Below are 25,360 nucleotides of genomic sequence, written 5' to 3'. Positions count from 1 at the left end.
AAAAATGGCATAATGGGGGAAAACGGCAATAATAATCCCAATCATCAAAAAATGGCATAATGGTGAATAACAACAATAATTGTTCGTTATTACTGCTATCCCCATTTTTCCTATCACCAATTCAAGTTTAATAAAAAAACCAAATTTTCAACATAATCAACAAAGAGTCAAAACATAACAATAACAAGACTCTAAAAACAAAAAGATAACTTAATCTCAATCTTAAGCAAAAAGTTAAAAACAATATCAAATAAATTATCAAACATTCGTTGCAACAACCCTAGCTTAATCTACAAATTACCCAACTTCAAATCAACATCAAGTCCTCAATCAACAATCAAGATTAAAGAAGGTAAGAGAAAGTTAAATTATCTTTTTTTTTTTGCAAAATTTCTATCAATCTTTGTGAGAGTCTGAGAAATATAAGGCTAAGACTATAGGTAGTGGCAGTGATGAAGGGATTGTAAGAGGGATTGAGGGAGACTTTGGAGGGACTTAAGAGGCCAATTGAGAATTGGGACAATAGGTTTTATGGAGCAAGCTATGAAAAAATGTGAGAAACTGAAAGAATAGGGAGATACGAGAAACTAGTGAGTAGAGATTAGAACAAGCAAGAGGTAAAAGGTGAGAGGCAGAGGTGAAAGAAAGTGACAAATTTAGAGGAACTAAGGAAAGGAAGAAGACTTGGGGAGGGTTGATGGAGGCCATGAATTATGAGGTATCGAGGTAATTTGGGATTCCAGCTTTTCAAGGAAATTTAGAGGGGTGAGTGGGATGAGGGTTAACATGTGTGGGGCAGGTAATTAGGTCACGAGTGGGTGAGATAGGTTTTTTTTTTAATTTCGTATTTAATTTTATTAAAATATAAGTTTGAGAAATTTTTATTTTTGAAATTTTTTTAGGGAAAATCTAGTTAGAGGGATTTAGATAAGTTTATAATTGAAAAAAGTAAAGAATTAATAATCTAATATGATATATATATATATATAGAGATTTAGATGAAAAAATATGGTAAATTTATTTTTGTATAAGTTAGATGAAAAATAATTAAACTTAAATATTATATTTTGACTTTGTTATTTATTAATTTATGATTTTGTTTTGGAAATTTAGTAATTTTTTTGTTGTTTTAGTATTTATTGTTATCAATTTTTTTGCTATTAGATTAATTCTTATTAACTTATTATTATTTTTGTGTAATTATTGAAGATTCTATTCATAATAGAACATATTGAAAGTAATTTGTGATAAAAAAAATCGTATATCAATTAGTGTGTCAAAACAATTAAGTTGCTTAATCAATTGAGCATTTCACAATCTATTACTTTTAAGATTACAAACTAAAAATTAAAAAATTTAACGTAGATTCAATTTTTAATGTTGGAATAAGTAACATTAATATTTTTAAAAATAAGTTTATTTTTTTTATACAAAATACCAAACATATCACCACGTGAAAAGTTCTCAAACAAAGGAGTAAAGAGCGCACCAAGTGATTAAATAGGTTGGCATTTTGGAATACTTGTGCCAAATACTAAAGGAAATGTTTCATATAAATTTTGTGGCAAAGTTGTAAAAGGAGGAATAACACATTTCAAAGAACATATTACTCATAAAACTGGCAATATTCCACCATGCCTTAATATTACTGGTATATTATGTTTTTATAATTCCTTTGAAAATATTATTATTAATATCTTAGTAAAAATTAAAAAATTACATAAGCATGTGCAACTAATTTTTCCCCTTTTTTTTTGACTATATTATTAATAGGTGTGGTAAGAGAAAATATGATGATACTCTTTCAAGGAAACAAATCAAAGAAAGTTGACAACAAAAAGAGAAAAGATGAATTCTTATCCCAATCAAAAGGAGAAGACTATGATTGTGAAGGATTTATTAATGAAGATGCCATTACTAGGCAAGCTATGCGAAATAGTATTCAATCACAAAATGAGTGGCACATAAGACAAGAATTTAAACAAAGAACTAGTGGTTGAAGTAACATATATGAAGAGGGAAGAAGCTCTCATGGCTCAGTTGTTGAATATTATGAAGAAAAAACAAGGAAATCAATTTCAAATGAGTTTGAATTTTCATTAAGGGTAGCTATACTTGAATTGGTTAGAAGTAAGAGTTAAAAGCAATAAAAAAAAGTGATTCATTTTTAATGACATTAAAAAGGAAGATGGGTGAATTAGTATCAAAAATTTTTATATATCATCAATTTCTTTTTCAATTAGCAAACTCACCATGGTTGCATAATTTACTTTATGATAGCAGAAGTTGGCCAACATATAAAACTTCCAACACCTTATGAGGTCTCAAATGTGTATTTAAAGTCTGATTATCAACAAATCCATGAATGGGCTAATCGATTAAAAGCATATTGGAATGAATTAGGTGCCACTTTGATGTGTGATGGTTGGACCAACAGTTTGAATCAAATACACATCATTAATTACCTTGTTTATTATAGCAAAAGGATCATTTTTTAAAATTTTGTAGATGTCTCAAATGTTTGTAGTAGAGATGCAAACTTTTATTACAAATTAATGGCTAAAGTTGTGAAAGAAATCGAGAAAAAGTACATTATTCAACTAGTCACCAATAATGAGGTAGCACTTAAGGCTGCTGGAAAATTACTAATAGAGAGAAGATAATATTTGTAATGGATAGCATGTTCAGATCATTATTTGGACTTATGCCTTAATGATATTGGTAAGAAAAAATGTGGCAAAAGTTTTAGATGATGCGAAGAAAATGACTTGTTTTATATATAATCACATTTGGATTATTAATTTGATAAAAAGGTATACATAAGGGAAGCAAACATGTCATCTTGCTCTTACCCAATTTGCCACTAATTTCATAAAATTAGAAGAAATAAAGAAGCAAAAGCAAGGTTTTAGAGAGATGTATAATTCAAATGTTAGTATTTAGTCATTAGTACAACTATTTAAATCTAACATCTTTTTATGATATCATTATTTAAAATATTAATTTAAAATATATTACTCTAAAAATTCATTGATGAATATATAGGAATTTAAAGAATCAAAAAAAGGACAACAAAAAAATTATTTTAGAAAAAGATTTTTGGAAATACGTAAGCGATATAATAAAAGTTTATGAGCCTTTGGTAAAAGTGTTGTGCCTTGTGGATGGTGATGAGAAACCAACAATGGGTTTTATTTATGAGGCTATGGATAGAGCTAAATAAGCAATACAGCAAAATTATTGTTATTCTACTAAATATGAAAAAATTGTTAACAATAAATAGAGTTTCATGCATTCTGACTTACATTCAGCTTGCAAGTAAACCAAGAGTGCGAATTGTATTTAAAAAATACATGTATTTTTTGTGTTTAAATTGCTTATATATTTACTTTTTATTACTTTAAGATAATAATGTTATGAATTATGTTTAGGTTGTTATCTCAATCCACAATTTCAATTTAGAGTGAAGCATTATGCTAATGTATCTAAAGAAACATTAGAAGGTAAAAGAGTAGTGATTGAAAGATTAGAACTTTCTACAAATACTCAAATCAAAATAATTAATCAAGTTAGCATTTAATACTATTTTATAACTTTGACATTTATTTTATGTATTAAAAATATAATTATTTTTTATTTATTCATTTATTATTGTATTTTCAATTAATGTAGCTGCTATTATTTTAAGATAAGCATGAAACATTTGATACTCCATAGGTACAAAGAGCTTGGAAGCAAATGAATCTAGGTAAATAGGAAATTAAATAATTATAATATATTTTATACTATTTAATTGTATAGAATATTCAAATTCAATTTAAAAAATTTTATATAGCTGATTGGTGGATGGCATATGGCACTTATGTTCTTGAATTGCAAAAACTAGCAGTCAAAGTGCTTAGTCAAACAACTTCTGCATCAAATTGTGAATGTAACTAGAGCACATTTAGCTATATTCACACCAAAACAAGAAATAGATTGAAGTTTGAAAGAATTCAGAAACTAGTATGTAACTATTGCAATATGAGGCTAAAGATGAGACATCATCTAAGGATGAGTATTGACAGGATATATAATAGTTTCAATCCTATTAGCCTAGACCATATTTTTGAAGATGATGATCCACTAATAGAATGGCTGCAGGAGAAAGAAAATCCTATGTTAGATTGTCAAAACTTCGATTGGTTACCTACAAATAATTTTAATACTAAAATGAATGTTGAATAGTCACACCAACTGTAAGAAAGGAATGTGTCTCATTCAAGTTCAAGTCCAACACCAAGTCAAAGTGATGATGATAGGGGTTTTAGTCCACCTAATGGTGATGATGGTGATGGTGTGAATTTTATTGCTGATATGGATGCAAATCATCCTTATAGCCCATTTGGAGGACAACTTAGACTTGTTACTACTAGTAGACATTTCATTAACATGATAGAATATGAATTAAATCTATCTACTGAATCTAGTGGGGGTAAAAGTACACATATAGCTTGATCAAAAGCAAAAGCCAAGAACACCATTATAATATTTCTAGAGGTTCTTCATCTTCAGGTAGAAGATCAAATTCTAGTAACTTTAGGTGCAATGAATCATCTGCTAGTACTCAATGACATTATTATCCATTGGTACCATCTACTTTTCAACCTCTTCATGGTTATCTACCTCTACATGGTTGTTATCCACCATAAATGTATTTTTTGCCTCAAATGTATCCTTTACCTCAAATGTATCCTTTACCATAAATGTATCTCCTACCACAAATGTGTCATCCTCAAATATATCCTCCACCTCAAATATATCAAGAACAAAAGCCACATGGATAGGGGTGGAGTCAACTTGGCTCGCAAAGCGAAGATAGAGACTTTGATCCTTGTCATCATTTTACCATAGGGTAAAATTTGAAGTATATATTAATAATTATAGCTGATTAAATTTAAAATTATTATATTTTTAAGTTTGTAATATTATTAACTATAGATGCTTGGCATTTAACACATTATGGTTTGTTAATATTCAATTTGTTTGGAGTTAATAATGAATATGATCTTGTCTCAAGCAAAGATTTGTTGCCAAACTAAATATAAATTCTTTATTATAATCTAAATAAATTGTGAATAATTTTTTTAAGAAAATAAAAAATATAGAATGTCATAAACTATTTTAAAAAAAATTAAATAAAAGTTTTTATGATTATAATTATTATATTTTATAATAAATTTTACAAAATTAAAAAAATCACGATCAATATGACTGCAATGACCACAATGGTCTCCGTTATATATGAAAAAGTATAAACGCAACGTGACCAAAAACACGAGCATGACAACTATTTAAATCCTTGATCCTTATGTTCAAAGCTTCAATTCAATAAGCTCTTTTCATTTGATTACAACTTGATATCTTTATTTTATAGAGTTATTTCTAGTGTTTTAATGGTTGATTTTTACTTGATTTTTAGTAAAATAAAGTACTTTTTATTCTTAAAGTGTTGAATTTTCTGTTTTTTAGGTTTTCCTTAAGAGAAAGAACGATTCTTGGAAATTTTTTAACATTCTTGAAGTTTCTTGATGATTATTGGTTGATTCTTGATCATATTATGGATAGTGGAGATGCTTTTGGAAGTTTTTAATTTTTTTGAAAATCTTGAAGTCAAAGAATGGGAAAAATATTCAACATTGGCTTTGGCAAGTGTTATGGAGTGAAGAAGATGAATCATGAAGAAAAAGTATTAAAATTTATGCAAGGAATTAAAGAAGGAATTTTAGCAAAGAAAAAGGGCAGAATTGCACTTTCACATGATTGCAAGTCCATGGTAGCTTGTATAGGTGCACATGTATGGGATTACTATAGGATGACATGGCATTTAAGAGTTTTCTTATTGGTTAGGGAAAAGGATGTGGCATGATGAGGTGGCAATTCTATTTTCTTTTCCTATTTAGAGTCAAATTCCTTCACTTAGTGAGGAAGTAATCCTAATTCTACTTGGAGTAGAATTATGCATAGGTTTATAAATACAACTTGTATGAGCATTAAGCAAACTTTTTAGATAAAGTTAATTTCTTATTTTTTTTCAAGAATTCAAGCCAAGGTGTGGAAGAGAAGATCAAGATCAAGATAGAAGCATTTAAAGCAACTTTATGGAAGCTAAATTTAGTAAGGTTGAAAATATACTTTCTTGATTTTGCAAGATACTATTTTGGTAAGTTTATATATGGTATGGAAAAGTTGCTGCATGATAAAATTTGGTATAGTAAAGATTTAGAAGCTTTCTTTTAAGAGTCTTTATTGAAGAAGAATTATAGGATTAAAGAAACTAGGTCCAACTAAAACTATGAGAAGTCTTGTTGAAGTCCCTCTTTAGCCAAATACTCTAAGGTTTTTTTTGTCTATAAATAAATCATATTCTCTTAGAAAAAAGGGTTTATAATGAGTTGGGGTGACAAACAAACTTTATAAGAATTTATAGCATTTTTATTTTTTTTTTTAAGCTTTCTTGTTCTTTAGTTTTCTTTAAGTTTTCAAGATTCTGTTTTAAAGATTTATAATTCTTTAATTTTATGGTTTTCAAGATTTATTTATACACTTTCTTTTTAAGTTTGCAAGCAATTAAATTTTGTTTTTTAAGTTCTTTTCATTCGATTTATGCATTTAAGATTCAATCCTGCATTCAGTTTTACTTTCTTGTTCATGATAATTGATATTTGGTTGTTCCTGATTTAATTCAATTTCAGTTCACATTCTTTTTAGTTTAATTGGTTCAATTGCATGTTAATCTTGATTTAAAGATTTGGTATATTTGGTTAAATGCTTGATTGAAATTGGTTTAAGTTGTTTTGTTTAGGTTTGCAAGTTTTAGGGTTTAAATCTTATTTCTTACATAATCTTTTACATGTTCTTGATTTGATTTATGGTTATTTAGTTTATGTTTTAGAGCTGCATATTTATGTTTGTTTCATTAGATTATAATTTCATTTGATAGCTAAGGTTTAATAAAAATTGGTTTAGGGTTTTTATATTAGAGTTTAAGAAATTGCATAAGATTAGGGTTTTGAGTTTTATGGTTTCAGATATTGGTTTAGTTTTTGTTTTTATTTATTTTAATTCTATAACATATTATATAGTTAATTTAAATTGTTTAGATGCTTTATAGATTATATAAGGTTTTGGTTTGCATATTAGTTTAGTTAATTGCATAATTTTTGGGTTTTTCAAGTATAAGAAAGGGTGATACAATTTTGGTACTTGTTGCTCTCGTATTTACAATCCTCGTGGGAACAATACTTTACTCATTATTATATTACTTGTGCTGACTCTATGCACTTGCAGATAACCTATCAAGTTTTTGGCATTGTTACGAGGGATTGCATGAAAATCACATCAATACTAATCTATATACCTATAGCTTAGATTTTATTGCTTTTATCTATTTTGGTTAATCTTGTTTTGTATGCCAAGAATTGTGAGTGCTAGTTTAGTACCCTTAGATAAAGAAATTGAGAAAACACTTAAAAAGATTAAAAAAAAAAGGTAAAATGCAAGTAACTCCTAAGTTAGTTATGGCTAAGCAACTACATAATCAAAGAACACTTAGGGACTATGACGTCCTTCAACTAGATGGTTTTGAACCTAATATTAATAGGCTAGCCATTCAGGCTAATAATTTTGAATTGAAACCATCTATTATTAGCATGATTCAAAATTCTGTTCAATTTAATATATTAGCTAGTGATGACACTAATTTGCATCTTTCTAATTTTCTTGAGATTTGTGATACATTTAAACAAAATAGAGTTACTAATGATGCCATTAGGCTAAGACTTTTTTTTTTTTTTTGTTTTCTCTTAGGGATATAACAAAGAGTTGGTTTATGTCTTTACCTCTTGGTTCAATTACAACATGAGATGGCCTTGTGCAAAAGTTTTTAGCTCGTTTTTTCCTTCCATAAAAAATAGCCAAGATGTGCAATGATATCACTTCTTTTATGCAAATAGAGGATGAATCACTTTTTATGCTTGGGAAAGATGCAAAGAATTGTTAAGAAAGTGCCTTCACCATGGTTTACCCAAATAGTTTTAAGTTCAAATTTTTTATAATGGTTTGGTAGGGCAAATTAGAACTACCATTGATAATATTGCTAGTAGGGCTTTAATAGGTAAGTCCAATGATAAAGCATATGATCTTATTGAGAAGATGGCCATGAATAATTATGAGTGGGCTAGTGATAGGTTAGTTCTTAATAAACCTACTGGGGTGTATAAGCTTGATGCTTTAATTGCTTTAACTTCTCAAGTTTTAGCCTTAGCCAAAAAGATTGAAAACTTAGGATCAAACCTTGCGCCTAGCCATGTTAATGCCACTCAAAGTCTTTTTGTTTCTTGTGATAATTTTGGGGGAAACCATTTTTTAGATAGGTGCCTAATTAGAGTAAAGCATGTTCATAATGTTGCTCAACCAAAGCAACCACACAACCCATACTCTAATACCTATAATCTTGGGTGGAATTAACATCCAAATATTTCATGGGGTAATAACTAAAGGCAAGTTTTTAGTTCATATTCTAGACCTATAAACCCACCTGGTTTCCATCTAGCACCTCCACTACCCCAAGAAGCAAAACCATCCATAGAGGAGATGTTCTCTCAAATTTTACAAAATCAAGTAGCATCCATAAAGAGGCTTGAGGTACAAATGGGATAGTTAACAAATGCCCTTAACAACTATCCCTTAAAAACCATACATACTACTTCTAAGCCAAACCTTAGAAGGGATAAGAAGGATCATTGTAAGTCTATAACCCTTAGGAGTGGGAAAACCCTTAATGATGAACCTTTTAAAACCCATCCCTAAAGTAACCTTCAAAGAGCTTTTGGTGATAGTAATAGAGGAAAAAAGGAAGAAGAGAAGAAGGAAGCCAAAACACCGTTAGCTAAGTAAGAACAAGCTAAATATTCCCCTAAGCCAAAGCCTTAGGTATTTCAGCCACCAATCCCTTTCCCTCAAAGGTTTCACAGTAAAAAAGAAGATAAGTAGTTCGAAAAGTTTAGGGAAGTTTTCAAAAGTCTCCAAATCACAATTCCATTTCTTGATGGCATTGAGCAAATGCCAACCTATGCAAAGTTAATAAAAGACATTCTCTCAAAGAAAAGAAGGTTGGAGGATTATGAAAGCATTGCACTCATAGAGGAAAGCAACACCATATTGCAAAGAAGTTTACCACTTAAGCTTAAAGATCTGAGGAGTTTTACTATTCTTTTCACTATTGCATTACAAGAAAACTGCTTTATACTAACACTTAAAAAATCATCAATAAAATTTAAAAATCTATCGATATAGCACAATAAACCCTATACTGATAGTCAAAATATCTATTTCAATGAATTTTTAACCATCAATATATCCTTTATCAATATAGACCTATACTGATAATTTTTAAACTGTAGGAATATGTAATAGAGATATACTGATGGTTTTAGTCTATCACTATATGTATAGCTATTGGTATAGCAACTATTGAGTGTTCCATATTATACCTTTTACCGACGGTTATTCTCGTCAATATAGACTCGTATGTTTTAATTTTTTCAACTTATACTGATGATGTCTCCATCGGTATATCTTTTACCAACAGTCAATACTCATCAGTATAGCCTTATGTAATTTAACTTTTACCAATAGTTCATGATAACTGTCAGTATAACCTAAAATATTTAATAGTAACACGCATCGGTATAAATTTTAAAGCATTGTTAAAAAAAAATTTTAATTATATTTTTAATTATTAATATTAATTTATTTATAATCATAATATGCTATAGTTTCATATAAAGTAAAAATACACAAAAAAATAAAAAACATTTAATAACATTTGAAATAAAACAACAACCAAATTATTTTATAATCCACAAATTTAAAATAAGTCAAGAACTAATGTCATTGTACCAAATCCAGAAAAAGAAACAACATTTATATTTATGAATGGTATAGCCCTGGTTGATAGTGTATCTAGTGATCGATTTAGCATTACTAGAATTCTAAGCTTCCATGGCAAAACTGTTTGGACCTACAATCCTTCCATTTTGTGCATTTAAGCAGAAAACAATTGTAGCCCTATGTTGGAAATAAAAGGCATTAGATTCAGGTAAAAGGAAACTTTATCTAGCTATTTAAATGTTAGGAAATAGACAAATTACAAAGTCCATGAAGATGGTAATAAAGTTTACTTACCCAGATTTTTTGAAAAAAATGTTGAGTTCATCCCATCTAGACATGGGTAAGCAACCTTTGGAGAAACCAAACATCTCTGCCATCATTTACAAATTTTGACCAAATAGAGAAAATTTTGTCAACCAATTATGAGAAAACACTAAAATGAAAATGCATTACCAAAACTACCAAGGAAATGGAGATTATGTTTTGTTTAAAGTGAAACCCAAACATTCAATCGTCCTAAGCTATTACTTCTTCACAAAATATTCAATCATCAAAGCCAGCCCCAGTAAAGGACAAAAAAATAGGCGTGCTTGATGACACATTATTGAAATGCAGAAAATGAAAAATACCTTTGAGAAATGATGAAAGTCTTGATGCTTCAACTTTGATTCAGCACTAAAACAAAATGAGTGTCGACAGGTTTAAGTTTGTAGAGTCGATGAGAGATGGTGAAAGGTGGAGAGAGTTGGTGGGAGGTAGAGATTAAGTATATAGAGTCAGTGGGAGGTGGAGGTAAAACAAATTATGAATGGGGTTATTCAAGGTGTTTCTGACCAAAAATGCCTTCAATAATCCCCAGAAATTTTTATGAGCACCAAAAATACCTCCTCTCAAAATTTTTTGTATGGATTATTGAAGACATTTTTTGCCAAAAACATTCCCTCAACTTTTTATAGGGGATTATTGAAGGTGTTTTTGGCCTAAAATGCCTTCAATAATCCCCTCAATAAATTTTTATGAGGGATTATTGAAGGCATTTTTGGCCAAAAATGCCTATAATAATCCCTTTCAAAATTTTTATTAGAGATTATTGAAGATATTTTTGCCCAAAAACACCTTTAATAAACCCATCATAACTTTTTACAAGGGGAATATTTAAGGTATTTTAGGTCAAAAATGCCTGCAATAATCCCTTTAATAAATTTTTATGAAGGATTATTGAAGGTGTTTTTCGCCAAAAATGCCTTCAATAATCCATTCAAAAAATTTTGGATAGGGATTATTGAAGGCTTTTACGACCAAAAATGCCTTCAATGGCCAAAAATGCCTTTAATAATCCCTCTCCAAAAATTTTTGAATGGATTATTGCAGGTGTTTTTGGCCAAAAACACCTTTAATAATCCTATTCAATTTTTTGTAAGCCAATAGGTTTTTTGTTTTGAGCCTATACTGATGGTTAAGTTAATAACCATTAGTATATAATATATTTATACTGACAGATAGTCATATACCATCCAAAAAGTTTTTTTATACCAACACTTAATAAAGTATTGGTATAAATATAGTATATTCTGACGGTATTAAAAATTCGTTAGTAAAAGTCTCTTTTACTAACGAAATTTGACTGTCAGTAAATAATCCATACAAAAAAAATTTTCTTGGATTATTGAAGGTATTTTTGACCAAAAATGCCTTCAATAATTCCTTTTTTATTTTTAATAGCCAATAGTTTTTTTGTTTTGAGCCTATACCGATGATTATGTTAATAACCGTCAGTATATAACATATTTATAGTAACGAATAGTCATATACCATCAAAAAAAATTTATTTATACTTATGGTTAAATAAAGTGTTGGTATAAGTATGGTATATTCTAGCAATATTAAAAATCCGTTAGTAAAAGTCTCTTTTATTGACAAAATTTAACCGTTAGTATAATCAAGCGTCAGTATATGAAAATTTTTTTGTAGTGTTAGTAACCTTTATTTTGATAAAACTCTTTGTGATTTGGGTGCCAGTATTAATTTAATGCTTTTGTTTATTTTTAGGAGACTTGGACATGGAAAAATCACAAAACCTATCTCTATTACCATTTAACTTACTAATAGGTCACTTAAGCATCCAAAATGAGTCATTGAAGATGTCTTTGTGAAAGTAGGTAAACTTATCTTTCCAATTGATTTTATGATATTGGATTGTTTGAAAGATAATAAGATTCTAATCATTTTAAGGAAACCATTTTTAGCTACTAGCAAGGCACTCGTTAACATGAAAAAAAGGGAACTATCCATGAAAGTAGAAAACCAAAAGGTGACTTTCAACATGTCTAAGGCTGTCAAGTACCTTATTGAGGCTACTGATTACTTAAAGGTTGATGAGTTAAATGAAGTGGTGAAAGATGTGATTGAATTTGATTGTTTAGAGGAATTAGAAATGGTTGAATCATGTTGTGATGTGGAATCAGTTAAAGAAGTACTTAGGGAGAAATCATGCAATTTAGTGTATCAGAAGCATTGAAATCATTTAGTGCTCTAAAGCCATCAATTGATGAGTTGTCTACTTTAGAATTTAAACCATTGCCCTCTCATCTTAGGTATGCCTTTTTAGGGATTCATTTGCCCTACCTATTATAATTTTGGCATCTTTAAATGGTGTGTAAGAAGAAAAGTTGTTAGCTGTGTTGAGAGAACATAAAAAGGCAATAAGTTGGTAAATAGCTAATATTAAAGGGATAAGCCCATCTTTGTACATGCACAAGATTCTATTAGAAGATAATCAAAGGGCTACTGTTAAGCATCAAAAGCCTAAACCCAGCCATGAAGGAGATTGTTAAGAAAGAAATTATTAAATGGTTAGGTGCAGGCATTATTTATTTGATTTTTTATAGTTCTTAGGTTAACCCAATTCAATGTGTGCCAGAAAAAGATGGGATAACAGTGGTGACTAATAAAATAATGAGATCATTCTAACAAGAATAGTCACTGGGTGAGGGTGTGTATAAATTATAGGAAGCTTAACAAAGTAATTAGAAAAAATCATTTTCCACTTCTCTTTATTAATCAAATGCTTAACAAATCAACTAGCCATGAGTTCTACTACTTGTTATATGGTTATTTTGGTTATAACCAAATCACCATTGCTCTTGAGGACCAAGACAAGACTGCATTCACATGCCCCTATAGAACTTTTACCTTTAGGAGAATGCCATTTGGCCTCTGTAATGCTCTTATGACTTTTCAAATATGCATTATGGCTATATTCTATGACATGGTGAAACTTTTTGTAAAGGTATTTATGGATTTTTTTTCTATTTTTGGTGAGTCTTTTGATTTATGTTTAACACATCTGGCAAATGTGTTGAAAAGATGTGAGAAAACCTATTTGGTGCTTAATTAAAAAAAGTGTCATTTATGGTGAGAGATGGTGTGGTGCTATGCCATAAGGTTTCTTCTAAAGGAATAGAAGTTGACAAGGCTAAGATTGAGATGATTAAAAATTTGCCACCTTCAAATTCAATTAAAGGCATAAGGAGTTTTTTTAGACATGTTGGTTTCTATAGAAGATTCATTAAAGACTTTTTCATGATCTCCAAGCGATTAAGCAATTTGCATGTGAAATACAAGTTTGATGATGTATGTTTGAATTTCTTCCTTACATTGAAAGAAAAATTGGTTTCGGCCTCAATTATTGCATGTCTTTATTGGAATTTATCTTTTGAATTAATGTGTGATGCCAATAACTATGTAGTGAGGGCTGTGTTGGGCCAAAAGAAAGATAAGATTTTCCATCCTATTTATAATGCTAGCAAGACTTTAAATGAGGAACAATTGATTATGCTACAACTTAAAATAAGCTATTGGCAATGGTTTTTGCTTTTCAAAAATTTTAATCTTATTTGCTTGACACTAAGGTAGTGGTCTTCACTGATCATTTGACTATAAAATACCTCATTGTGAAAAAAGATGCTAAGCCAAGATTGATTAGATGAGTTCAACTTCTTCAAGAGTTTGATGTGGAAATTAAAGATAAAAAGGGAACTGAAAATAAAGTAACTAATCATCTTTCAATATTAGAGAAAGAAACATTAAAAAGTGAGTTAATTCATGAATCTTTCCCTAATTAGCAATTTTTTTCCTCCAAAACATTGCCATGGTATGCTAATTTTGTCAATTATATAGTTGGTAATGTTCTTTCTCCTGATTTTACTTTACAATAAAGAAAAAAATTTATTAATGATGTTAAATATTATGTATGGGATAACCTCTTCTTATTTAAGGATCAGGTTTTAAAAAAATGTGTTCTTAAAGAGAAAGTTGAAGATATTCTTCAACATTATCATTCATCTGAATATGGTAGGCATTATGAAGGAGTAAGAACTACAGCTAAAGTGCTATAAGACCTTTTGTGTCTTCACATGGCAACTTATACATACTATTGGTAGTAGATTATGTGTCTAAATGGGTGGAGGTAGTAGTTTTTCCCTCTAATGTTGTCAAAGGGGTTTTAAGATTTCTTAAGAAAAATATCTTCATAAGTTTTGGCACACCAAGGGCAATTATTAGTGAAGAAGGATCCCATTTCTGCTATAAGATGTTTAAACCTCTAATTGCCAAGTATGGGGTAAAGCACAGGACAGCCACTCTATATCATCTCCAAACAAATGGCCAATCTAAAGTATCAAATAAAGAGATTAAGAAGATACTTGAGAAAACCATGAACCCTTCAAGAAAAGATTGGTCATTACGATTTGATGATTCCTTATGGGTAAATCGCATTGCATTTAAGACTCCCTTAGGTATGTCTCCATATCAGTTAGTTTCTGGTAAATCTTATCATCTCCTTGTGGAATTAAAGCATTAGGAATTTTGGATAATCAAGAATTTGAACTTGGATGCAAAAGCTACTAGTGAAAAAAGATTGCTCTAATCAAATGAGCTAGATGAGTTTCAACTCCAAGCTTATGAAAATGCTAAGATTTTCAAAGAGCAAACCAAGAGGTGGAATGATAAGAAAATTATAGAAAAGCATTTGGAGCCTGGTCAACAAGTTTTGCTTTTAAATTCTTGACTAAAACTATTCCCTGGTAAAATAAAATCAAGATGGGATGGTCCATTTGAAGTAACTCAAGTATTTCTGCATAAAACTATGGAAATCATGGATCCCAAGTTGAAGAAACCTTTCAAGGTTAATGGACATAGAGTGAAAAGGTATTTTGGAAAAGTTGTAGATTGACAAGAAGATGTTCTAATCTTAACCAAACCTAAGTATGATTGAAGAATTCTTGATGAAATTAGTCAAGCTTGACTCTAAGTAGTACTGTTTATGAGGCAACCCAAGTTTTTAATTTTCAGTATTGCACATTTCCTTTAGTTTGTTTATTTTCAATTTTTTTAGGATAAATTATGCTTTGGTTTCTTTGTTTTGTTTTTATAGGAATTAGAGATAGGAAGCTAGATGAGTTGTGGCAAAAAGAGAATTCCATGTAATTTTGCATTCAGCCATAGTGGATTTCATGCTTTTATATTCGGCCATTGGAGTTTGAGGAGAGTATCTCTTTTCCTTTTCTTGTGTTTTATGCTTTATTTGCACACATTAAGGACAATGTGTTATTTAAGTATGGGGGAAAGAAAATTTGTGTAAATGTTTTTCAAAATTTTTTAGTTTTGAACTTATTTTGTCATGTTAAGAATCATTATTACACTTCCATTGGTTATTCTCTCATAATCCAATGATAGTAACCTTAATTAACTTTAAATATAGCTTTTTAGAAAAGATTGAACGTAGTGAAAGCATGTAATGAATTCTTGAATTTGTTTTTTTTCTTTTGTTGCAATATTTCCACATTTGTGAGCACTTAGTCTTGATTTTTGAGATGTATGTATGTTTTGTTGAAGTTAGGTAGATGTGGAGTTGCATTGATCTTTGAAATATTGTGTTTATTTTAGAATTTGCTTGAGCATCTCTTGAGGTAAAATAATAGACCACACTTAACTAAGGGAGATGATTTAGGCCGTCTTTGAATCTTTTAAGCCTTTCAAGCTAACCTTTATTATGTTTATCCCTAGACACCACTTTTGAGCATATATATTCCCTTTCTTTGTTTCACCTACATAATTAAGCCACCCTTTACTTTGTTTTCTTTCTAACTTACCCTATGTACATATGGACAATCAAAATATTATTAGAGCTATGTTCATTGGGAAGGAATGATGGAGTTGAAAGTTTGTAAATTTTGTTTCAAAGCAAAAGAAAAAGAAAAGTAAAAGCTAAAAATAGCTTTTCAAAAAAAAATAAAAATAGAATTGAAAAAGAGAAAGAAAGGTGAAATCGACAAACTTCTTCAAGAAAATCAATTTAGTTGTCGTTTAAAGAAAAAAAGGAAAAAAAAAACAACGAAGCAAAATATTCATGCAAAATCAAACTGAAAGTTGCTGTTTGAAAAAAAAAAGTGAAAAGAATAAGAATTTAAGTTTGTGGGTGTTACAATTTTCTTAAAAGCTCTCTATTTAAAAGTGTAGATCCTAGTGATGCATATTTGGGGTTTATGAGCCTAAATTTTCCTTTATCATACCTTAACCCTAGCCTGGCATTACAAGCTTAATAAAAACCTATTGATCTTTGGTTAAGTTATGGCTACATTAACGGAGAGAGTGTTGAAAAGCAAACTTATGAAATTTGTGCATGCTATGAAAGGATTTGCTATGTCATGTTTGCTTAGCTTTAGTTTAGTATATTGCATGGATTTAAGAAAGATGATTCACACACATAAAAATTTGTGATTGGAATGCAAGCTTACTCTTGAATGATTTTTTTGTGGGATCTATGTTCTTGACTTTTTTTTCTAGTTATACTTATCATGCAATTTTTTAAGATTCATAAGAATTTCATATTAGGAGAGTTTATTTTGATCTCTAGCATGTATTTGGTTATTTTTATTTTTTGATTAAAGACAAGTAAAAGTTCAAGTTTGGGGGTTTGATAACTCTATTTTATAGAGTTATTTCTAGTGTTTTTAAAGGTTGATTTTTGCTTGATTCTTAGTAAAATAGAGTTCTTTTTACTCTTAAAAAGTTGAATTTTCTATTTTGTAGGTTTTCTTGAAGAAAATAACAATTCTTGAAAATTTTTTAAGATTCTTGAAGTTTCTTAGTGATTCTTGGTTGATTCTTGATCATATTCTAGATAGTTGAGATGTTTTTAGAAGTTCTTGGTTTTCTTGAAAATTTTGAAGTTCAAGAATGGGAAAAATGTTCAAGATTGGCTTTGGCAAGGCGATATTAGTGGAAAGAGTGTATGAAAAGCAAACTTATGAAATATGTACATGCTTTGAAGGGATTTTCTAATTTCATGTTTGCTTAGCTTTAGTTGAATATCTTGCATGGGTTTGAGAAAAATGATTCACAAACACATGGAAATTTGTGATTTAAAATGCAAGCTTATTCTTGAATGATTTTTGTGTGGGATCTATGTTCTTAATTTTATTTCTAGATATACTTATCATGCAATTTTTTAGGATTCATAAGAATTTCATATTGGGAGCATGTGTTTTGACTCTAGCATGTACCTAGTTATTTTTATTGTTTGCATGAAGACAAGTAAAAGTTTAAGTTTGGGGGTTTAATAACTCTACTTTATAAAGTTATTTCTAGTGTTTTAAAGGTTGATTTTTGCATGATTCTTAGTAAAATAAAATTCATTTTACTCATAAAATGTTGAATTTTTTATTTTCTAGGTTTTTTTGAAGAAAATAATGATTCTTAAAAATTCTTAAAGATTCTTGAAGTTTCTTACTGATTCTTGATTGATTATTGATCATATTATGGATAGTTTAGATGTTTTTGGAAGTTTTTGATTTTCTTCAAAACCTAGAAGTTCAAAAATGGGAAAAATGTTCAAGATTGGCTTTGGTAAGGCTATGCTAGTGGAGAGAGTGTGTGCAAAGCAAACTTATGAAATTTGTGCATGCTTTGAAAGGATTTGCTAATTTCATGTTTGCTTAGCTTTAGTTGAATATCTTGCATCGATTTAAGAAAGATGATTCACACACACACGAAAATTTGTAATTGGAATGCAAGCTTATTCTTGAATGATTTTTGTGTGGGATCTATGTTCTTGATTTTCTTTCCAAATATACTTAGCATGCAATTTTTTAGCATTCATAAGAATTTCATATTATGAGTGTGTATTTTGATCTCTAGCATGTACCTAGTATTTTTTTTTTTTTTGCTTGAGGACAAGTAAAAGTTCAAGTTTGGGGGTTTGATAACTTTATTTTATAGAGTTATTTCTAGTGTTTTAAAGGTTAAGTTTTCTTGATTCTTAGTAAAATAAAGTTATTTTTACTCTTAAAGTGTTAAATTTTTTGTTTTGTAGGTTTTCTTGAGGAAAAGAATGATTCTTGGAAATTCTTGAAGATTCTTGAAATTTCTTAGTGATTCTTGGTTGATTCTTGATCATATTATGGATAGTTGAGATGTTTTTAGAAATTCTTGATTTTCTTTAAAATCTTGAAGTTCAAGAATGGGAAAAATATTCAAGATTGGCTTTGGCAAGGCTACATTAGTGGAGAGAGTGTGTGAAAAAAACTTATGAAATTTGTGCATGCTTTGAAGAGATTTTCTAATTTCATGTTTGCTTAGCTTTAGTTGAATATCTTGCATGGATTTGAAAAAGATGATTCACACAAACATGAAAATTTATGATTGGAATGCAGCTTATTCTTGAATGATTTTTACATGGGATTTATGCTCTTGATTTTCTTTCCAAATATACTTATCATGCAATTTTTTAAGATTCATAAGAATTTCATATTGGGAGTGTTTATTTTATCTCTAGCATGCATTTAGTTATTTTTATTTTTTGCTTGAGGACAAGTAAAAGTTTAAGTTTAGGGGTTTGATAACTTTATTTTAAAGAGTTAATTCTAGTGTTTTAAAGGTTGATTTTTTCTTGATTCTTAGTAAAATAAAGTTATTTTTACTTCTAAAGTTTTGAATTTTCTGTTTTGTAGGTTTTCTTGAAGAAAAGAATGATTCTTGGAAATTCTTGAAGATTCTTAAAGTTTCTTAGTGATTCTTGGTTGATTCTTGATCATATTATGGATATTTGAGATATTTTTTAAAGTTTTTGATTTTCTTGACAATTTTGAAGTTCAAGAATAGGGAAAATGTTCAAGATAGGCTTTGGCAAATGTTATGGAGTTCGAGAAGATGAATCTTGGAAAAAAGAAGATTAAAACTCATGCAAAGATTTGAAAAAGGAATCTCAGCAAAGAATAGGGGTAGAATTATACTTTCACATGATTGCAAGTCCATGGTAGCTTATGTAGATTTACATGCATAGGATTACTATTGATGACATGACATTTAAGAGTTTTCTTATTAGTGAAAGATGATGATGTGGCATGATAAGGTGTTAATTTTGTTTTCTTTTCCTATTTGGAGTTGGATTTCTTTACTTAGTGAAGAAGTATTCCTAATCCTACTCTAGGATTATGCATGGATTTATAAATACAACTTCTATGAGCATTAAGGAAATTTTTTGGATGAAGTTAATTTTTTATTTTTCTTCAAGAAATCAAGCCAAGGTGTGGAAGAAAATATGAAGATCCAAATGGAAGCATTTAAAACAACTTTGTGGAAGCTAAATTTAGTAAGGCCGAAAATATACTTTATTTATTTGATAAGATTCTATTTTTGGTAAGTTTATATATGGTATGGAAGAGTTGCTACATGATAAGATATGGTATGATAAAGATTTAGAAGCTTTTTTTTTTTAAGAGTCTTTATTGAAGAAGCATTCTTGGATTAAAGAAACCAAGTCCAACTAAAACTATGAGAAGTCTTCCTGGAGTCCCTCTTTAACCTAATACTCTAGGGTTTTCTTTGTCTATAAATATATCATATTCTCTTAGAGAAAATGGTGTATAAGGAGTTGGGGTGAAAGACTAACTTTATAAGAATTTATAGGATCTTTAGTTTTCTTTTTAAGCTTTCTTGTTTTTTAGTTTTCTTTAAGTTTTCATGATTCTATTTTAAAGATTTATAGTTCTTTAATTTTTTGGTTTTGAAGATTTATTTATGCACTTTCTTTTTAAGTTTTCAAGCAATTAAATTCTATGTTTGAAGTTCTTTTCATTCAAATTATGCATTTAAGATTCAATCTTGCATTCAGCTTTGCTTTTTGTTCATGATAGTTACGATTTGGTTGTTCTTGATTTAATTCAATTTTGGTTCATGTTCTTTTTAGTTTAATTGGTTCAATTGCACGTTAATCTTGATTTAAAGATTTGGTTATTTGGTTTAATGTTTGATTGAAATCAGTTTAAGTTACTTTGTTTAGGTTTGCATGTTTTAGGGTTTAAATCTTGTTTCTTGCATAATCTTTTACATGTTCTTGATTTGATTTATGGTTATTTAGTTTATGTTTTAAAGTTTGCATATTTTTGGTTTATTTCATTATATTATAATTTCATTTGACAGATAGGGTTTCATAAAAATTGGTTTAAGGTTTTTATATTAGGGTTTAAGATATTGCATGAGATTAGGGCTTTGAGTTTTAGGGTTTCATATATTGGTTCAGTTTTTGTTTTTATTTCTTTTAATTATATAACATATTATATAGTTAATTTAAATTGTTTAGATGCTTTATGGATTATATAGGGTTTCAGTTTGCATATATTGCATGGTTTGCATATTAGTTTAGTTAATTGCATAATTTTTGGGTTTTTTAGGTATAAGAAAAGGTGATACAACTTCGGTCCATGTTGCTCTCATATTTACAATTCTCATAGGAACGATACTCTACTCATTATTATATTACTTGTGTTGACTCTGTGCGCTTGCAAATTGCCTATCACAACTTTATTTGGTTTGTCTTTTATTTGATTTTAAGTTGATTCTTTGACATTTTTAATTATAACTTTTAATGTTTTAAGCATGCTTTGCTACTTTAAATTGATCTTTTGGTTTGATTTTTTTTCAAGAACTGCAACTAATCAATTTCACAAAGATACCCCTTGATCAAGTTTCTATCAACTTCATCACTTCTAAGTATACCAAAACCATACTTTACTAGTTTGAATTCAAAAATAATTAGCACGCTTGATTGATTTAGCGTGACAAAAGATTAGTTCAACAATATAACTGATTGAATAACATTTTTCTCAAAATTTATGATAATGTCAAATAAAATATAAAAAAATTATATGCATAAAAATAATTTATTTATATATTCAATTTAATTTTTTTAATTATTTTCTCACCATATTTATTTTATCATCACCGTCACTATTTTTTTTTTAACTCATGTAATCACATTGTTAATTTTAATCTCATTGCATTACAATTAGTGGTGGCAAATAGGTTGGTCGAATCAGGTTTGGATTAGGTTATTTTGATTCAAAGAAAAAATCGATCATTTCAAATTCGGATAAATTTGACTTAAGAAAAAATTGAGCCTTTTGGGTTCAAATCATTTCAGGTATAGATCAAGTCTAGTTCAGGTAAAAAAAATCAAGTCATTTAAGGTTTGAAGTATTTGAGTTTGATTATTTTGAGTTCAAGTCAACATGGGTTTGGATCATTTCAGTCTCAGATCATTTTTATTTCGAGTTTATCTTTCACATCATTGAGGTTTGACACTCAGGATATTCATATTCAATTTGTTAATTTCTAAAATCAAATAAATATAATTAAATTAGATAAAGATTAAAATATCAAAATTAAATAATTTAAATGTAATTTGTTAATAATATAAAATTATGTTATGTCAAATATATAATTAACTTTATTTATGATAAAAATTTATTAATGATTTTTTTTACTAATATTTAATGTTTATTTTTAACATTTCATGTGTTGATTATTAATTTATTATTATTAATTCATATCGATATTTTATACAATTGTATGAATTCATAATTGACAAATAACTAGATAATTTCAAGAAAATTTATCATCAAAGTCATTATTTAAGAATACAATAATGTCAAAAAGAGTATTATTGGTTTTGATTACTTAATTGGTTAGCCATTACAACAATTCTAGATTGGCTTTTCCATAATTATGTTTATGGTTGGATGAAGATGAATGCATCATAAAAGTAAACATTTAAGTTTAACTAAGCCTAAAAAAATATAAATCTCCTATTATTGAAAAAAAATTATATCCTTACCAGAATAGAGTAGTTTGCCCTAATTATGCATTTAGATATTTATTGTTAGCCTTAAATTTATGATTAAATCATTTTGAGTTTAACTTAATTTGAATTTGGATCAATTTGAATTTCAATTAATTCACATTCGAATTAGGTCAGATTTGAAAAAATATGAATTCAGATTTGAAGTTCAAATCAATTTAGATTCAAATCAAATTAAGTTCAAATTGTTGATTTTTTAATCAAATCAATTAAATTAAATTTAAATTTGAATAGATCAAACAAATTTTTTAGTCAATTAACTTTTCACTTTTAATAATAATCAATCCTCACGACACAATTAGTTTTATTCTCACTACTATGAACGTATATCATTGTAATAAATAAAACCTTATTCTTTAATTATATTTTCTTATACAAATAATGTTGTATTGGGAGGATAAAAAAATGAATTAATAAGTGTTAAAATTTAAATTTTATATCTATTAAATGTCACATCTTATAAATGATTACATATATCAATTAAATTAAAATTTCATCCATTATTTATTTTATCACTTTGATGAATGAGTTCTAAAATATACTTGTTAGGAACATTAAAAACATTGAAGCACTATCTTCCATCTCTTAGTGCCTAGTGATTAAGAGACTTTGACGAAGGCATGTGGGCATGAGTTTTAGCCCCGCCATCTCTCTTCGCCTTGTAAGTGTTTTGCCCTCTTTTGAAGAAAACAAAAAAAAAAAACATTGAAGAACTAGCGTGTATATGGGCGAAAAATACTTCCCTTCTTAATCTAACATGTATATGGGCGGTAAATCCAAAAACATTGACCCACTAAAAAAACAACGGCTACCTTCCAGAGAGCTAAAAAGAAATGTTATCTTCGATTTTTTAGCCTTAAGGTTAAAAAAAGTTTAAAAAGACAGATAAAGCAAAATTTTGAATCGCACTATTTCTATTCCCCATCTAATGAATAAAAAAATAAAAGAGAAATTTGAAAAAGAGGTAATCCATCAAAAATATTTATTTGTTGATATCATAATTAAAAATAATTTATAAAAAAGAAATATTAAAATGGAAAATTGATAAAGTGAAAAAGACAATAACTTTCATACCCTTAATTTCAACGAGTATACCATTATAATTACATGTAATTATCTTATGTGCAGACAAGACAAAATATATGCACATTTAATAAAAAATATGCAAAATCATTTTAAAACATATGTACATCAGTAATTGATATATATTTAAAGATGGTGTTTGATAGTTTATTTCTATCACTACTTTATATTAAAAAAATTATGGTCCTTAACTTTAAATTTAAGGGCAAATTGTATTTGTAATCTCAAACCTTTCATTTGAGTTTCATTTTGATTCTTAAATTTTAAATTATTCCTTCACAGACTCAAAATTTTTAAAATAGTGTCAATATAGTTCTCTTGCATAAATAAGAGAGAATTACAATTTAAGATATTACATTCAAAATTATTACTTTTGTACCATACTAAAATGTATTTATTAAAAAATAAATAAAACTTTTAAAATTTTTTAGGATAAAACAAAACTACCATTTTGGCATTGATTTTAAAAATTCTAACTTAAAATCATTGACAAAATGGTAATTTACCTTTTTTCATAATAATTATAAAAATTTTATTTCCTTTTTAATCAATACATTTTGATATGATAGCAAAGAGTAATAATTCTGAGTCAATTATCCTGATTTTATTTTCTTTAGTTTACCAATATTTATAAATTTTAATGAAAATATAAAATTAAATCCTCTTAAAATAAAGTTAGAAATTATTTTTAACAAAAGAGAAAGAAATGAAACAGACCTAAATAATTTTGAACGTCGGGTGGCTGACATTTATTTTTTTCAAAAAAAATATAAAAAGCTTCTAAATACTAAATTACTTAATTAATAAAATTTACATTCTAACTTTAATTTTAAACTTAAACCATAATAAAATTATGCTCATTTGGTAAGTGATCTTGAATGAATTACTTCTAATAAAATATTTCACCAAGAGATATAGTAGTACATTAGTTAATTGCGTTAAGTTGGCGTAATTTTAGAGAGTTTCAAATTATACTTGTAACAATTTACAAAAAGTATTTCCTAGGATTATTAATTATTAATTATTTTTGTTTAGTTAACTGTTAAAAAATTAGTTGGACATGTTCCATTTCATTCTTTTTTTTTAATCTAGTTTGATTTTTTTATAAGATTTAATTTTATATTCTTTGATCAAAATTTATAAATACAAGGGAAATAAATTTTGAAAAAGTAAAACTAAAAAAAAAAGAAATAAAATCATGGTGGATTCAAAACTATTAGTTTTTGCCATCACCAAAAATGTATTTATTAGAAAGAAAATAAAATTTTAAAATTACTAAGGAAACAAAAGTTTCATTTTGTCCCTAATTTTAAGTTGAATTTTGAAAATTAAGAGCAAAAATGATAGTTTTGTTTCATTTTTAAAAATTTTAACAATTTTATTTATTTTTTTATAAATACATTTTAGAATGGTAGCAAAGAGTAATAATCTTGGATCTATTATTCTATGTTGCAATTCTCTCTTATTTTTATGCAAAATTTGATGAGAGGATAGTATCGACACTAATTTTAAAAGTCGGAGACTATCATTAAATAATTTAAAGTTTAGGAATCAAAATGAAATTCAAATGAATGGTTTGGAGCTATAATTGCATTTTGCCCTTAAATTTAAGTATCCCTCAAAATACAAACTAACAAGAAATTTTTATAAAAAATACATTTAAACATGGAATGTAAAAAAAAAAAAAACAGATTTGTACATTTAATAGAAAAATATGTACAATAAATTTAAACTATGTACACATAGTAAAATTTATATTCTCAATTTAAATAGACATTGTTGTTCTTTACATAATCTTTTATCTAAAACCATATGAAAAAAACATTTATAGCTATACATATTTTGAAAATTTTAATACCTTTTTCTTATTTTGTTCATTAATAAACATAAGTTTTAAACTTTTATAGATGTACGTATATTATTTCTTAATTGTACATATTTATTTATTAAATATATAATGAGTGTGTTTAGTACATAAAATTATGATAGAATAGGATAATATAATATTATAAATAGAATTATATTAAATAATATCATCTTATTTTACATTTAATGTGGGTAAGGTTATGATATAATAATTTAATTTATTGATCAAAATTATCTTTTTTTAAAATTTATATAATTTAAACTATTGTTATAAATTTT

The 25,360-nt window shown here is 27.7% G+C and overlaps 1 pseudogene; it reads left to right on the top strand.

The window, feature by feature from the left end:
* The first annotated feature begins 8,193 nt into the window (after positions 1-8,193).
* Positions 8,194-15,166, top strand: LOC149518839 (uncharacterized; annotated as a pseudogene).
* The last annotated feature ends 10,194 nt before the right edge of the window (positions 15,167-25,360 follow it).

The sequence above is a fragment of the Durio zibethinus genome, chromosome 5 (assembly GCF_047325235.1).
Source record: "Durio zibethinus cultivar Kanyao isolate XHJ-2024 chromosome 5, ASM4732523v1, whole genome shotgun sequence".
NCBI lineage: Eukaryota > Viridiplantae > Streptophyta > Magnoliopsida > Malvales > Malvaceae > Durio > Durio zibethinus.
The sequence above is the reverse complement of the archived record's forward strand: the minus strand, read 5'-3'. Positions and strand labels throughout refer to the sequence as shown.